General features: G+C 41.4%; 1 pseudogene; it reads right to left on the minus strand.

Annotated features, from left to right (window-relative positions):
- Positions 1 to 433: 433 nt before the first annotated feature.
- On the minus strand, positions 434 to 609 carry LOC112207951 (U1 spliceosomal RNA; annotated as a pseudogene).
- Positions 610 to 14510: the final 13901 nt, after the last annotated feature.

Genomic DNA, 14510 nt, shown 5'->3' on the forward strand with positions numbered 1-14510 from the left:
ATAGAACTCCAGTAGCTCTCTGCTAGCATCAAGCTAAGCTGAGGTGTAAAAACTCTCTTCTACTTAGTTCTGTGCATGGACAGAATCATCTGCCTACTCACAAACCAATCCTGTATTGGGGGTGTGACATTCTGATCTCCCAGGTTGGGTCATGTGCCTACCCTTAGGGTGGGAGGCAGGGATTTATGAGTTGGGTGAGGAAAGAGAAGTAGTTCCTGCAGAGGAAAGGAACATGCACTGAACTACAGAAATGGGGAGAAGCAATGAATATTAAAAGAAGTAGACTGATGTTAGGAGAAAATGGCAAAACTAGGGTAGATTCCCATATATCTCAGCAGGAGTACTAGAGAGCCCCATGTGTTAATACACAAGAATACATTTTATAGAAGATGTTATTATTATTTGTATGAAACTGGATACTCAGTTGAATTCATACATGAATGCATAATGCCATCGCTCACTACCAAAAATTTTGCAGTAGAGCTTCCCACATTTGGGGCAATTCCAGGGATCAGCATATCCCTATAATGGATCCAGAGTGGAATGGATAAGCCTTGCCCTGGGAAAACTGCCTTTAAGATCATGGTATCTGCCCTGCCAGGTAAGTATGAAACTGGATATTTCTAAGGCACATTGGAACAAACCTCATTTTTAGCCACAAGTTATGGGTATCTTGAAAAGCCCTTATTGCAAAACACATAGAAATAGCAGGTAAAATACAGTCAACATGGACTTAAATGCCTAGTTGCGCTTCCAGGAGGATAAGGAAACCCCCGGGGGAAGATGGCAAAGCAGAAAACCTGAATGGCCAATGAATGCAAAACCATGGTGGCTAGGGAAACATTTCCCAACCTCAAGAATCTAGAGACATGAATCTGAAGGCTGAGTGGGGTGGCAGAAGACAAGGCTTTAGGTCACTGCCAGGTAGAGACCTCTGCATACATTCAGAACTCATTAATCAGGAATTAAAAGCTTCTAACAAAAGTAAAGAGATAAAAAGAAGCTTGTTCATCTCATGTTCATTGCAGCATTATTCATAATAGCCAAGAGGTAAAAGCAACCTAAATATCTGTCAAGAGATGAATGGATTTTAAAAAGTGGTATATAAACAATAAATTATTATTCAGCCTTAAAAAAGAAGGAAATCCTGTCATATGTCATAACATAGATAAACCTTGGGGACACTATACTAAGTGAAATAAACCAGTCACAAAAATACAAACACAGTGCTGCATGATCCTTCTTATATGAGGTCTTTAAAGTAGTCAAACTATTAGAAACAGAGACGTAAAATGACAGATGCCAGGGACTAGCGGAGGGGGAAAAGAGGACTTGTTCAATGGGTATAGAGTTTTATAGGTGAATCCCACACTCTAATCCTACTCAAGCTGGTATAGAGGATGGGAACAAAGATAAGACTATAGATTTATGAACAATAAAAAGTGTAAACCAAGCATTCTATACCTAGCCAAACTGTCATTCACATATGGAGACAAAAAGAGAAAAAGAGTTTCAAACATGCAGGAATGTAGGACAATCATTTGTACAACCTTACTGAAAAATTGTTCTCTGAATTAAAATAAATGTGGCCGGGCACAGTGGCTCATGCCTGTAATCCCAGCACTTTCGGAGGCCAAGGTGGATGGATCACTTGAGGCCAAGGTTCAAGGCCATCCTGGGTAACATGGTGAAACCCCATCTCTAGTAAAAACTCAAAAATTAGTTGGGCCATGGTGGCGGGCTCCTGTAATCCCAGCTGAGGCAGGAGAATCACTTGAACCTGGGAGGCAGAGGTTGCAGTGAGCACAGCACTGCACTCCAGCCTGAGTGACAGAGGGAAACTATGCCTCCGAGAAAAACCAAGCAGACAGACAAATACATTTTACACTGGCAAAGATCAAATTATTTGTGATTATAGTGCTCATCATTTACTGAGCATATAATCCCTAGCAGTAGTTTCACTAGATACTTTATAAATGCCATTTCTGTCTATCCTTCAACAAGCCTCTAAATTAGATGTTCTATCCACTTTGTGGATATGAGAAATCTAAGAGAACTGACTAACCTACTCTTAGATTTCTCATCTACGAAGTTGACAAAATAGCTCATTTACAGGCTTTGTAATTTCTAAAATATCATATAGCTAGGATTATAAATTGATCCTGGTACTTTTTGATTTTTTGAGTTAAAGTTCATGCTGAAGCATGTTGGGTTGACAGGCATTCTGAAATTCAGCACAGGGCATAAGCAAAATGGCATCTTTTCCTTCTGGGGTAAAGGAGCCAGACCACCAAAATAATCGGTTCTTTAAACCTCCTTTCTGATGACTCACAACCTCAAAACTTTATGAACTCTTAACATGATATCGTGTACACTGGAAAAATGCAATGTATATTTTTAATAAAAATGGAGTGGGTTTTAGGAGATCTAGAGCAGTGACAGCTGACATCCAAACTGTTCTATTTCATGCGAGGAGGTTTCCATCTTCCACCACCACGACCTCCACCTTCCTGCTCTTCACTCCTCCTTACTTTACTGATCTAGTTACTGTTTTTCTCTCTTCCAATTCAGACTCAAAGTGACAGGACAGGATAGAATGAGGCAGAAATCACAGGGTTTGTAAGGCCTGGAGAATGGGGTCCACACAAACCTTCGGACCACTTTTTCTCAGGGGTAGACTTGATGCTCAGATGCTGATGTTCTGTGCTGGACCTGTTTGGGTTCCTCCTCCCCATTCACTCTTGCTCCTGAGCATCACCTGCTCTGACTTGTAAACGTTCTTCTAACATCCCCTAACACAAAGGAGTTAACTGAAGCTCTGAGAGGCCTGGAGGTCAGTCATGGACCTTCACATTATTTGACTTTAAACAAATCTTGAAAGATTCATCCCCCTCAACATGGCACTTGTGTGCATGTAGAGGCATTCATCTCACACCACTACAAAAGAAGCAGTAGTATTTGCCAGAAATCATGGGATTCCTCTCTTTTCCCTGGGCTCCAGGTCTGAATTGCCAGGCCGGCTTTGTCAGGAGTGATATATGTAAGAGTCATGGCTGGGTGGGGCTGGATTGTGCTATGTGTGGCACATAAGGGATGAAAGTGAGAGATATTTCTTAATTACAAATGTATGTTCTTTATTCTTCAAAGTTTGGATTCACACCTCTCTATTCCATTTTTCTGCACAAAATCTCACTGTATCATTAATGGATTTGTCCAGTGCATTGATAATATCATAATCTATCCACTCTAACCTGATTAAGCATGCCCTTGTCATTTTAAAAAATGAGGAAACTGGCATACATGTTTCAGCAAAGAATTTGCCACACCTGCATTGTGTATGCAGCTGGTTTAATTACAGACATAATGTATTTAGCATAGTATGTACAAAGCTGCATCACACCTGAACATCTCATTTGATATATTTCCTGAGACCTATTTGCTACTGTTCTTTCCTTTGTGACTGTCCTTACAGAATTAATATTTTTATAACTATTATATAATTAATTATACTTTAGGACCTAATTGAAACTGCAATCTTATTCCATCACATTTGGAAATGAGTGTACGCTTATAGCTCGTTTTGAAGATAATGAGGCATCACAGAAGGAGTCATGATCTACATTTCCTTGAACATCCAGAAAGCAGAAATTATGATACTGTGACTGGCCTTGGCTGTGTTTTGATGAGATTGTCTTGGTCATCACTTTCTCAGTTTCTTAGCACCAAGTTCTTGGGTGACCAGTTGCACAGAACACCACTTGCATTACTGAATACAAACTGACTTGGGGTCTATAGGGTGACGGTGGTTGAGGGTTGACAGCAGTGCTGTAGGAACAAGACTTGAATCACAGAGGGAGTCTACATGGAGCAATGTGGTGATATATTTCCAAGCACACAATTTCTACAACAGGTCAACTGCAATTCCCACACAGCTAACCCAGCCCTAAAGTGAATATTGAGTAAAAGCAATCATATCTTTATTCCAAACCATCTGAATTTGCTGATTTTTATAAATATGTTATTTTATTCTATCAAATAAATTCTACTCCTGGATTCCTTAAAACAACTCCTGCATTACTTTGTAGATAAAACTATCAAAAAATTTGCATAATTACTTCATTTGAAGTTATTAAACTGCTAAGGCAGCAAAATTCATTAAGCTACATTTTACTAAACTCTAATCATTAAGTGAAACAATATTTTTCCCTCAAAAAAGGTAATAGTTTCCTGGAAATATTCTTCATGGCTTTATTTCCTCTGCTAATGGATCCAGGTCATTTAATTCAATAATTTTTATAAAGGTAAAATTATAGGAATTTAATTGACTTTTGCTTAGCTTCCAATTATGTCTAATTTGTTTCTATCCAGTCTCATTAGATCCAGTTATGTTTGGACTAATAGTAATTACTCCCAATAGTTAATGTACTTTAAAATAAGGACTCTGTCTTCAGTTATTTTCAAGTAATTTTTCATCAGGGTTAGGCAGGGCTTCTTAATCATATTAATACAAATGGTTTCCTATGTGCATGAGTAAGCTTGCGTTTAGTACATAGGCAATCTCATATAACTTAGCAAAGCTAGCAAGTCCCTGGACATGGCGCAGCCACTGTAGAGGTGGCCTCCCACTAGCATCATTAATATCAATTGTAATTGGTAGGCAATCACTTAGTTTCACATTTCATTAGCCGAGTTATACAAATGTGTAAAAAAAATACAGTTTTAATAAAAGGGAGTAAAGGATAATATAAGTAATATTCACAATCTCTAGTTGGAAGAGGTAGTGTTTTCTCAGAAATGATGCATTCCTGGAGCAAGGTCATTTTGTGTTTGGTTTGTTAAATATCTATTTCCATTTTGACAAACCATTGGAAAAGCCCAGCTTCACAAGGACTCTCCATGAAAGTGATCACACAAAAGAACACCCATAACACAAAATCAAAACAAGGGTGGCCCGGGCTTCACATTAAAGACTCATTACCAAGTTTTCTTAGAAGAGATAGAGAACACAAAGTTACTTTTATGTGATGGAAAACAGAGAGAAAGAGTAAATGGAACAATAAGCGTTAGGAAACAGCAGTGAAAAACAAGCTGTGGAAAAAAATGAATGGAATTATGTTTTGTTTGCTATTGATTTCCTATCCTGATATCAGAAAATATGGGAAAGAACAAAGCACATTTTTTGAGACAAATAGAACATAAAATAAATGAGTGTTAAAGATTATTTTGCAGTGCGAACAAAAATATCTGTGACTTGTTTCTTCCCTTCAAAAATACGATTTTGTACAATTACGTCTATATAAATTATAGAAATAAAATTGTAAAGATGGAGAACAGACTATGGGGTTGCCAAGGGGAACAGGTGGAGGAAAATGTGTCAGAGTGTCCACAAAGATTGCAAGTTGGAGCCTGGTGGTGAGGCTACAGTTCTGTATCTTGACTGTCGAGGTTGTAGTTACAGAGATCTACACAGGGTAAAAATGCACAGAACACATGCACACACATACATACAAAAACAAATGTGAACAAAATGGTTGTGATCTGAGCAAGCTTTCTGAATTGTACCTATGTCAGTTTCCAGGTTTTGATATGCTCTATGGCTATGCGAGATGTCACCGCTGGGAGAATTAGTGAAGAGTACCTAAGACATCCCTGTACCTTTTGCAACTTCCTGTGAATCTATAATTATTTCAAAAGAAACTTGAAAGTCGAGTATAGCAAGGACTAAATCCATCACTTCAAAGACGAAAAAACTGAAGATGAATGAAATTGTTGAAGAATATCAAATACTCAACAGTCCATATGAGAGCTGTATTCTGTCCACTCGAAGCTCAGCTGTCGTTTAGCCTTTTCCTGACGTGCCCTGGAGGACTTGAGCTCCCCTTGGATTGCCAAGGCCTATAATGTTTATTTGTTACTAACTTTGTACTGGACCCCCCAAAAAAAGAAAAGTGATCGAATAATCATTTATAATAACAACTAGTACTTTTACTTATAAAGAGACAATAGTGGTAATGAATTTAAATATTTGGGGTAAAGAATAGGATCTTGGTAAGACAATATTGGCAAAATATAAAACAGAAAAAATAAGGAATCAGAAACATAAGTAGTTCAGTATTGTGAAAAAATTCTGGATCTGAGAAGCAAAAGAACAGAGATTGTATTGCGTTTCTGCTCCAAACCTGCTGAATCACCTTAGGCAATGCATGCCCTTTCCCTGAATCTGTTTTCTTTTCTACAAAATAAAGTGAGCTAGATCATCTCCAAATATTCACATTTTTCGACTCTACATGGACTTCAGTTGAATTCCTAATTTCAGTTTGGATAATACATGTGTGCTGCACCACAAGTGGTGTGTCTAAACCCACATGTTGGTCCTAAAAAATAATTAAATCTAGCATTTGGCAGCTGGAAGCCATTGCAATCTTTTAAGTATTCCTGAAGCTTATTTTATCAGTGTATCAAGATAAAATGCTAATAACGTGGTAGATATAAAGTCTGTTAGCAACTATCAGTGCTGTGTTATCTCAGAAGACTTTGTAAGGATAATGATAAGAAGTGGATCAAGTAAAACAGCCTGAATTGACCCCCAAGATCCACTAAAATGATTAACTATTCCATTCATGAAAATTCACTACAGTCAAACTATCTAAACTTGCTGTTCCTGAGCTGACGTTATTCCAGTTCTACATGGCAGTATTAATTGCACCTTCATTTGGCCAAGCATCATGAATAACAGCAGTCTTAACAATGTATCGCCACTTCCTTATATACCTGTTTACACTTGTGATCATAATAATGTCAACTTTAATACTCTCACCAAAAAAAATTGAAAAAAATACCCCTTTTACAACGTAAAGCTAAAGATCTAGGCTTGCATAAATGATCAAAAGCTAAAAGGTAGCACCAGTAATCTCTGTTAGTGCTGCAAAAAGACATCAAGTTCAGTATCAACTTAATAAAAAAGACAGTTATTAACCAGCAACTGAACTTTAAAGTTATCATGTTGCTTGCAACTGAAATACGAACCTATTCACAAACAGATGATATTCACATGAACATCCCTGCTAAACTCTACCTGACCTCACCATGAGAGTAAACCGGGAGGAGGGGTAGAGATGATAGCTCTCCATATATAATGCTTGAATCTCCATGAGGCAACAGAACAGGAGCATTGCCCCACCATGGCTCCTTCCCATCTGTTTTGATCATCCAGGCAGACCTATAGTGAAACAAAATGAAAGCACTAACAGTTTCCTGGGCTGTATTTTTCTTAGTATCATACAGAGAAACACCTAGTCACACTGCCACTGACTGCACTCCTAACCCTGGCTTTTGCATTCTCACACTGTGGGTTACAAGAGGCAAACAGCAATGTAGATCCATCACTATCATCGGATATAATTTTGCATTCTCACGCCATGGGTTACAAGAGGCAACAGCAATGTAGATCCATCGCTATCACCAGATATAATGCAAATAAGACACTTGCTGTGGATGGCTGATCATAACAATAACATGATCTGGGGGCATCAGAAGTCCTGCTTGACTCTTATTTTCTAACATTTTTGCAGGCTGCTGGCTGACCTCCACCCCACTTCAGGAACAACAGGATAGACTACAGCTGGGCCGATCCATAAACTCACCAGTAGCCCAGGAGATGGCCTGACATGAAAAGTTCTGCACAAGCAGGAGCAAAATGAGCCAATAGCTCCACTTGCATTCTGTTGGTATCCTGCATGTTATTTTCACAGAGCAATACAAGTTACTGCTGTACTGCATGCACATATTACTCACTTTCTTTGCTGCCATGATGCTTAAGTATTTCAACTGCATTTTTAAGTAATATATCTTTCAAAACTTAGCTTAAAAATTGCATGATCTCCAGTTGTAGCTTCAGTAGTCTGTTGAAAAGTTTGTCTAAGACAGTAGGCTTTAAACATTGAAATAACTCCTTGGTCCACTAGCTGGATGATTAAAGTTGTATTTGTTAGTAAAAAGCGGCTTTTTAACATTTTCATGGAGGTATCCAAATGAATAAAGGTGACCTGGACACTTATCCAACAGTGATGGTGCTTTAAAAGTTAAATTATGTGAGTTTATGACTGGAGGACAAGTAGTTTACACAACTACACACCTTGATATCTGTCTAAACTAAATTCATACAGACGCACAGGTACACAGCGACAAATAACCAGCACACTTTCACAGAGAGAGCATGATTGCTCACTGATCATCATGCTTGTCCATTAAATACTTACTAATTTTTGTACTAAAAACCAGCATCAAAATTTGTACTGAATGAAATTACACGTAGTTAATACACTGTGGAAAGTGATATTTGCACTGTGTCCATGAAGGAATTATACATGTTATCTAACCAAAGCACAGTAACAAAAATTCCTGCATATAAGAACCACGAAAAGCCAGGACTGCTTATATACTGCTGTAAGATTTTTATATTACTTGGGAGATGATATAATAGTACTTAAGAATAAACTGTGATAAGTTAACAATATATATGGTAAACGCTTGAGCAATAACTTTAAACAAAAATACATAGTGCACCTATTGAGCCAACAGTTGCAATAAAATGTAATACTGATATGGTTTGGCTGTGTCCCTAACCAAATCTCATCTTGAATTGTAGTTCCCATAATCCCCACATGTCCTGGGAGGGACCTGGCAGAAGGTAATGATACTTATTGAGCATCTACTATATCAGGTGCAGCCAGTGTAGCTCTTGAACAAGACAGAAAATTATCATACCTCTACCAGGGTCATATTTGATCTTCATTTATCTACCATTTATAACATTTTATTTGTCTTTTATTGGAAACCCTTCAAATCCTTTCTGAAGTAGATATAGTTGAAATAAAGATATAAGTTGAGACTGAGATCATATACTGCGTTATTTCCCTTGCAAATTCATATTAATTATAGTGAATATCTCATTTTGTTTTTCTTTTTGTTTGGAGAGAAGGAGTAGTTCCTGTCTTGCTACTTTTCTTTCTAACCGTGCCATGATTTAAGTTCCTTCATTCATCGTGTTGGCTCTCTTGAAGATAAATCCAGACACCTGCCTTACACTGGAGGCAGCAAGGGCTTTTCCTCGCCGGCTCCCGTGCAGCTCTCAGGCAGGCGTGTGACCAGCCCATGGCTGTCAGTCGCTCTCCCTCCAGGCTTGGACTCTTGATCCGTGATGAGAGAACAGCAGAGGCACATGATATTTATCACAGCACCAGTGCGCTGAGTGAACCCTTCCTGCCCAGAGACGAATGCAGGGTCCTTGCTTCCCCAGTCCCTTTGATTTCTATTTCCAAGCCTAGTTTCTCAGCTTCCAGTTTATTCTTTGAGCCTTGCTCTCATTGCTACCACCAACATTTTTCAGGAAATTCCCCTTTCTTTTCATGTTATTTTCAGATGGTTGCAACTAAAGAGCACTAAGCGACACTCTCCAAACTCAACGGGGCCCTGCTATTCCCAGTGTTCCCAGTGAGAAAGAATACATGGAGTCCCACAGAAGGAGGGGTCAGAGTCCTTAGCTAAGGGAGGAGACCACTCCTCATATTGTCTTATGTGCAATTTCTGCCTCCAAAGAAATAAGAAGTAAAAACTAAAAGGCAGAAATGAAATCCACAGGCAGACAGCCCAGTGCCACACACTGGGCCTGGTAGTTAAAGATCGACCCCTGACCTAATCGGTCAGGTTAACTATAGATTACAGACATTGTATGGAACAGCACTGTGAAAATCCCTGTCCTGTTCTTCTCCGTTCTAACTACCAGTGCATGCAGCCCCCAGTCATGAACCCTCAGCTTGCTCAGTCGATCACGATCCTCTCACGTGGACCCCCTTAGAGTTGTGAGCCCTTAAAAGGGACAGGAATTGCTCATTTGGGGAGGTCGGTTGTTGGAGACGTGAGTCTTGCCAACGCTCCCAGCCGAATAAACCCTTCCTTCTACAACTTGGTGTCTGAGGGGTTTTGTCTGCAGCTTGTCCTGCCACAAGCCAGCACTGGACACTCAAAGTCTCTTATGCAATAAGCACTCAATAAATATTGGTGAAAGGAAAAGGGTGGAAAGGAGGAGGGAAGAGAAGAAAGGACAAAGAAAGAGAGGAAAAGAAGGAAAGGAGGGTGGGAGGGAGGAAGGAAGAAAGAGAGGGAGGGAGCAAGAAGGGAGGGACGGAGGGAAAATGTAGGGTGGGTGGGCAGGAGGAAGGGAGAGAGAAAAAGATAAAGGGACGGAAGGGAGGGAAAGGGGAGGGGGAGGGAAAAACACAAGGGCATAGGAATAAATCCCAAGTGACCATTTCTGGCAAAAAAATGCTGAGTTAAAAAAATCACGGGAGAACACCCCTTTGTTTAGGTACCTGCTATCTCTTAAAAGAACACAGAAATTATAGTTTATATGTTTTACATGAATATTGAGGAAAATAAGGATCTGAAGGATATGCATAGAAATATATGAAAATACAAAATTAGTGCCTAAATTCAGAAAAGCTGGTAAATATTAATGAAGTAAAATAGCGGGCAAAGACATGTGGGAGGGGAGTGTGACTTAGAACGTAGACCTGAATAAAAAAATAAAAAGTTATTTTAAGGTTAGTTGAAGGACTAAGGGTAGAAATCCATAGGATTCCTGCTTTTTTTCTGTCTATGCTACTTTGGCAAGTATAGTGCATAAAAGACATAAGGAAGATTGAGAAAATCATGGATGATCTTTCTACTTAAATGAAATTGTATCCAAAACCAAAAAACAAAAACAAGAGTGAGAGATAGAACTTTTTCTATGGGTTTCCCACTGTGGAAATCTCCCTACAGACACTTCATGTTTTCTTTGATTATTTGGCTGGTTGGATTATTTTCTCTCTCTTCTGGCTGTTTGCTAACTGAGGTTTTCATTACAGAGGCCCTCTATCGTCCGGGTACCAATTCCTGATTAATGAAAAGATACCATCTCTCGACATGGTACCCTCCAGGTTTGATTGACGCTGCTTTGAGCTTTGAGCACGCATCGGTTTTGTGACCCTGGGCCTCTTGTTTGCTCAACTGTTTTCATTTTGTGGTATAGAAACTTTACATGTCCAGCCACTACTAAGCAGAAACACAAAGAAGCAATTATCTGTTCAATTGATGTTTCCCAGATGCAAGTTATTTAATGCTTTTATTAACCCTTAGAGTGGCATGTTATTCAGTCTCCACACCAGGTGAATATTCGGTAGGAAACGCAGCTCCTATACACACACTATTGTCATTTAAAATTAAAGGAAAAAATTAAAATGTCTCTCCAGCCAAACAAGCCCTTTTTCAGCATTTTTACATATTATGAAATATAAATCTAAGGCAACTTTTAGGTTGTTTACAGAGAATAAAAGTTATCTTTAAATCTAGGGCTTAAAATGAATAATTAGAGGTAAATCTAGTTGGCTTAATCAAAATAACTTCTATAGGAATTACATATAATTAGCGTCCAAATAAAATCCTTAGCCTACTCTATACAGGAAAGTAATATAAATATTAGATAGGAAAATATCAATTCTCTCATGTCTTCTCAAGATCACATTTAAACCCTTGATCTTTCTTGTCATTTCAAGCACAAGCCAAAATACAAGCCAAAACACAAGCAAATCATGAATTTTAAATCTTGATTCCAAAAGCCACTCTCCTATTCTGGTTGGAAAAATAACAAAGCTATGTTCTGTCTTTTATCACTGCACATTTAGGCCACAATCATTCAAGTGTTTTGCCAACAATGAGCACAGCACAAGGTACCAGAAGGCAATGGGTAGACAACCTTTCGACAGCTTATTCCAGCACAGACTCACGCAAAACAAAATGCTGCCAGAGCCAAGTCCCCTTTCGGCTTCTTCCTGGCTTGGTACAATCTTATTTCTCACTTAATTTCTCCATCCTGTTCCCTTCTCTCTTCCCCTAGTAGCCCCTGTGACTCACGTAAGCCTTTCTCAGGCCAGCAGGCACGTGGGAGCCTCACCCGGCCTGGGGCCAGCAGATGAACCAGGAGTGTGACCCAGGTCCCAGCAGTAACCAGAGGTGACAGGGCAAGGGCTACAGTTTAAGCACTTTGAAGATGAGACGTCTGACCACATGGAGAGAAAATAAGCACCAACCTATACCCTTTGCACAGGGTACAGTAGAGCCACCAAATCGCAGTCAGGAGCCAGGACCTCTTCACTGGATGCTGTCCTCACTCATATCACCCCACACCGGGTCATGGCGGTCTTTGTGCATCACTTTCCACCTCTTTCCTTTATCTTTGTCCTATTCCACCATTGCTTCTGCTTCCTTCCCCAAGACTGATCATGTATGTCCCAACTGAAAAAGAAAAATCTCTTTTCTGAACCCTGCATCAGTCTCTACCAGCGGTCCTCACACAGGGCAATGCCCTTCCCACCCCCACCAGAGGACATTTAGCAACATCTGGAGACCTTTACGTTTGTCACTGCTAGGGGAGGGGTTGCCACTGTCATGGGGTGTCCAGGCCAGGGATGCTGCCAAACCTCCTACAAGGCACAGGACAGCCTTCCCTCCCCAATAACAAAGAATTGTGTGGCCCAACCTGCCCATAGTGCTGAGGGAGCAACTCTGCTTTGGACACCACTCGCTAAACTTCCCAACTGAACTCCCTGCGTGTTGTCTACACTTAGTGGTTTGCGCTTTCTCCCTCCCAACTCACGCTGAACCGCAAAGATTGGTTGGCTGCCTGCTCTGCTGCACACACACAGCTCTTGCAAATGGCACACCCAATTCTACAGAAAAACACAGCGGATACTGCAGAGGAGAAACGCAGGTTCTCTCCTCTGTTCTTTGCTTTTACACAAAGATAATCTTCTCATCAAGACTGCTCTCAGTGTGACATCAGAGAGAAACCAGAATGGGACTTCATTGACATCACTCACCACCACAGAAATTCAACAAGCAGCTCTCCACAGGCAAGAATACCATCGTGCATATCCCAGAACTCAGGACTAAGGCTGAGACACACTCCTGGACCCCAGAGCTAAGAAAAGCTGTTGCAATGGCAAAAAGTGGAGAGAGATGTTGAGCGCACACTCCTCCCCAACCTGGCAGAGCCTCACATGCAGAGATTCCTCTGGATCCGCAGTTGCACAGTGAGAAAGTGAGTTGGAGGCAGAAGTTCTGCTTCCCCACCATTCTGGGCCCCTTTGCAGGAGCTCACACTTGTGTTGTCCCACGGGAAATGCTTCCCCACCATTCTGGGCCCCTTTGCAGGAGCTCACGCCTGTCTTGTCCCACGGGAAACGCTCCCCCACCATTCTGGGCCCCTTTGCAGGAGCTCACACCTGTCTTGTCCCACGGGAAACGCTTCCCCACCATTCTGGGCCCCTTTGAAGGAGCTCACGCCTGTCTTGTCCCACGGGAAACGCTCCCCCGCCATTCTGAGCCCCTTTGCAGGAGCTCACGCCTGTCTTGTCCCACGGGAAATGCTTCCCCACCATTCTGGGCCCCTTTGCAGGAGCTCACTCCTGTCTTGTCCCACGGAAAACACTCCCCCGCCATTCTGGGCCCCTTTGCAGGAGCTCACTCCTGTCTTGTCCCACGGGAAATGCTTCCCCACCATTCTGGGCCGCTTTGCAGGAGCTCACGCCTGTCTTGTCCCACGGGAAACGCTTCCCCACCATTCTGGGCCCCTTTGCAGGAGCTCACTCCTGTCTTGTCCCACGGAAAACGCTCCCCCGCCATTCTGGGCCCCTTTGCAGGAGCTCACTCCTGTCTTGTCCCACGGGAAATGCTTCCCCACCATTCTGGGCCGCTTTGCAGGAGCTCACGCCTGTCTTGTCCCACGGGAAACGCTTCCCCACCATTCTGGGCCCCTATGCAGGAGCTCACGCCTGTCTTGTCCCATGGGAAAGGCATCCCCACCATTCTGGGCCACTTTGCAGGAGCTCACACCTGTCTTGTCCCACGGGAAACATTGGGAGTGCCCACAGGGCCAGTTAGAAACAAAAACAGGTGGGGCTCACAGCAAACAGGGCACAGATCGGGCCTGGCCCATGGAGGTGCCACATCAGAGAAACTAGCCAGAGGCACCACGCCACAGGAAGCACCCCCACAGGTGCTCCAGGCTCAGCCCCCAGCGTGCTTCAATGCCCTTCATAAGAGTAAACCCTCGCAGATCCAGCATAGAGGGAGCTGCCTCAGCACAGGAGAGACGCCCATGCCACACCCATAGCTAACGTCATTCTCAATGGTGGAAAGTCGAAAGTGTTTCTCCTAGGATCAGGGAGAAGGATGCCCACTCTCACCACTCCTACTCAACATAGCACTAGAAGTCTTAGCAAGAGAAAGAAACAAAAGGCATTCTAATTGAGGGAAGAAGTGAAATGTCTCTATTTGCGGACAAATTGATCTTTTATATAGATCGCCCTAACGGCTCCACAAAAAAACTGTTAGGACATATAAACAAATTAAGGTTTCAGGATATAAAATCAACGTACAAAAATCAGTAGCGTTCTATATACTAATAACAA

This window comes from Pan troglodytes, chromosome 17 (genome assembly GCF_028858775.2).
Source record: "Pan troglodytes isolate AG18354 chromosome 17, NHGRI_mPanTro3-v2.0_pri, whole genome shotgun sequence".
NCBI classification, from domain to species: Eukaryota; Metazoa; Chordata; class Mammalia; order Primates; family Hominidae; genus Pan; species Pan troglodytes.